We start from the raw sequence: 3,329 nt of genomic DNA, 5'->3' as shown, positions 1-3,329 counted from the left end.
AGGAGAATAGAATGTGCTGATTGGTTTATGCTAACCAGATCTCTGAACAGGGGCCAAGTTGGAGGCAAGAGTTCTTTAAAGAACAGGATTGCAAGACTAGGAGTAGGCATCCCAAATTGAAATCTGTTCTGTTTTCAAGACAGGTGATTGGTGAGATTTAAGGGAAGTAATAGATTCTGGGGAGCTAGCAAATTAAACCTAATTTTATACATATTTTTGTTAATGCAAATAGTAATAAAATAAAAAAATAGTAAAAATTTATTTTGGAGCAAAATTTGATACCTATATCAAGATTTAGAATGTTTATGCATTTTGACACAATTCTACTTCTAGCAATCTACCCTACAAAAATACATGTGCAGACACTGACGATCAAGACTATATGTTCTTTTATTATTTGAAATAATAATAGTAATAAAAAACAGGATGCAACCTAAAATCATTCATCCAGCATACATCATTGATTACCTGCAGTCTGCTAGGTACTTTTAAAGGCTGTGAAGGCAGCAGTTAACAACAGAATTACAATCACTACCTTCATGGAGTTTATATTCTAATGACCTCAGAGTCAAAGATTTGTGCATACTGACTTAAAAAGACAGCTATTTATTGTGATAAGTGATAATAAACAGGTTGAAAAATATAGTATAATTTTGGTGTTAAATAATTATATATGTTTGAAATATTTTAAAATATACATCATGCTGCTAATTAATGGCTATTTTGCAATGATGAGGAAGGAGTGAACTTGTGCTTTACTCACTCTTCAATGATTGACATTTTTTAATAGGCATGCACATATTTCATAATTTTAAAGTCTCTAAAAGAAAAGAAAGTATTCAATAAATCATATTTGTACTCATATGTCAGTGTTGGAAGAAAAGAAAGTAGAGGGAGGGAAAGGAAGAGGGTAAGAGATTGGATGTACAAATGGACAATGATCAGATTGTATTTTAAAATAGGATTTTGATCTGCAGTCTACATAAGACAGCAACCCCTTTATGTACAACAAACAAGCTAGGTAGCTGGGCTGCTCTAAGTCTGATTTGCAGGAAGCCAGACTGCAATCTCTATTGACAATCCAGGAAATTAAACATTAACTTCTGGGATAATTGACCCAAAATGACCATGACTTGACTATTAACTTACAGGTTTCTTAATTTTTGTCCCTGCTTCCAACTTAGGACCAACTAGACAAAATTAAATGGACACTGTTAGCTAATCACATAGATGTTCCACTTCTAGTTTGCCTAAACACAGCTTGCCCAAGCCAGCAGGCTCCAGTCAAGGTGTACCCGAGGTCACCCACTTGGTCCCTCAGGCAGTTCTCCCCCTCCTTGTCTCCTTCGAGTCTCTGCCCAAATTTTAGTGAAATGGCTGACTCCCTTGCTGCAGCAGCCCAAATAGACTTTGCTTTGCTTATTTGTTGGTTTTCATTTATTTTCACAAAAATAAGAGTAAGACTAAAAAGAGGAGAAAAAGAGGAAGAGAAATTACAACATTCAATTTCACATAATTTGTAAACTTACTGAGAGGACAAATCTACCAAGCCTTTCAACAATGGGAAAAACATCAGAGAATAGACTCAAAGACTGAACAATTATGTGGCACAAAGGGCAAATTCCTTGAAATTCAGGAGAAAGTTCTATAGATTGTAACAAGCAGGGACTAAGTCAGACTTTTTTAAAACAAAAATAGTGTTTTCCCCTACGGCTGATGGGGCACTCCAACTCTGAGTGTCTTACTGGAGAGAAACTCCATACTCAAGAACTGATATTCAACTCATTATCTACCAAAAAATACAATGTTTGATTCCTGGTAATGGTCTTCCCATCTCCCCTTCTCCTGTTGAAAACTCCATTTATTCATTGAGGGAAAGGGCTGAAAAAATAAAGCCCTAGACTCAAGGGCCTGACTAAAGATTCAAAGTATTTGTGTTACTGTTTATGTAAGCCTAAACTATGGGGTAGATAGGACTGAATTCATATGTTCCAGTATATTATAACAATTCATTTTACTATCAACATTTAGAAGTGATGCACTGTGGGGAAAATGGGTCCTTTGAGTTAAAAACAGCTTGTGGCTTCCTGGTCAAGAGCTCTCATTGCACAGCTCAAGGCAAGGAGGTTCCTCACAAGAATATTTACTTTGCTGAGTCAAAATGGTTGCTTGTTGGTACACTTCCTGATTAAGAGAGGAAAAGCCTCCTTGATCCTGCCCCCATTATATCCAGTGTTGAGATCACCAAACTGACCATATTATGTCTTTTCAAACAAGTGATACCTTGAGTTGAATCCTCACTTCCTTTCACTAGCTACACCCTTAGGAAGGATATTTCATTGTTTTAAAACTGGTTTCATAATCTATAAGATAAATTTAAGAGCACTCATCTCAGAATTGTTGAGAGAATTAAATGAGAAAATATAAGGTGAGTAGCATATTAAATATCACATCCTTTTCTCCTCTCTTTAAGGAAGGAGTTGCTTACTATCATCTATTTCCATCTAAAAAGAGAAAATGAAGTGAAGTGAAAATCACTCAGTCTTGTCCGACTCTTTGCAACACCATGGACTGTAGTCCATGGAATTCTTTTGGCCAGAGTACTGGAGTGGGTAGCCTTTCCATTTTCCAGGGGATCTTCCCCACCCAGGAATCAAACCTGGGTCTCCTGCACTGCAGGCAGATTCTCTACCAACTGAGGTATCAGGGAAGCCCCCATCAGACATGTGAGAGAAGGCCTGTGTGTGTAGCAGAGTTTTATAAAAGAGACAGAGAAAGCTTCTGACATAAACATTAGAAGGGGGATGGAGAGTGCCCCCAAAAGAGAAAAGGAAATAGATTTAAATCGCCAAATTTGCACATGAGACATTCTTGCCATCAGGTCAACAAACCAACAATTTGCTACCTTAATAAAGAAGTTAAAAAAAAAAAAAAAAAAAAAGAAAATGTAAGAAAAGATTTGGCATTTTAGGGTAAAATTCTGTTTCCAACTTGGAAAAAGCCTTCTGAAATAGCAAGAATGGAGGAAGTTGGACTCAGATTACATAAAGCGAATGACCATTTCTCATGCTAAAACTAATAGATAGTAAATCCTGGAGAAATATTTACCACCTGCCTTCATCTGATCTCCAAAGCTTGAGGAGCATGTCCACAGAAATCTGCTTTTTCTTCTGTGAGCAGAGGGTTGACGACTAAGAGATCTGAAATTACCCACTTGCTTTCTTTTGATGTCATTTTGAGCAAGGGTGAGGGAAGAGAAATAGAAACCTAACATCTACATAATTTATTTCAGTCTTTCCTCATAACTTTACATAGGAAGCATCCTCATC

The 3,329-nt window shown here is 36.6% G+C and overlaps 1 non-coding gene across 1 annotated transcript; it reads right to left on the bottom strand.

Annotated features, from left to right (window-relative positions):
- Positions 1-2,638: 2,638 nt before the first annotated feature.
- On the bottom strand, positions 2,639-2,710 carry TRNAC-GCA. The gene has a single exon. It is a non-coding gene; the product is annotated as a tRNA-Cys (tRNA).
- Between the last annotated feature and the right edge of the window lie 619 nt (positions 2,711-3,329).

The sequence above is a fragment of the Bison bison genome, unplaced genomic scaffold (assembly GCF_000754665.1).
Source record: "Bison bison bison isolate TAMUID 2011002044 unplaced genomic scaffold, Bison_UMD1.0 scf7180017864237, whole genome shotgun sequence".
NCBI lineage: Eukaryota > Metazoa > Chordata > Mammalia > Artiodactyla > Bovidae > Bison > Bison bison.
This window is presented reverse-complemented; position numbering and strand designations above follow the sequence as displayed.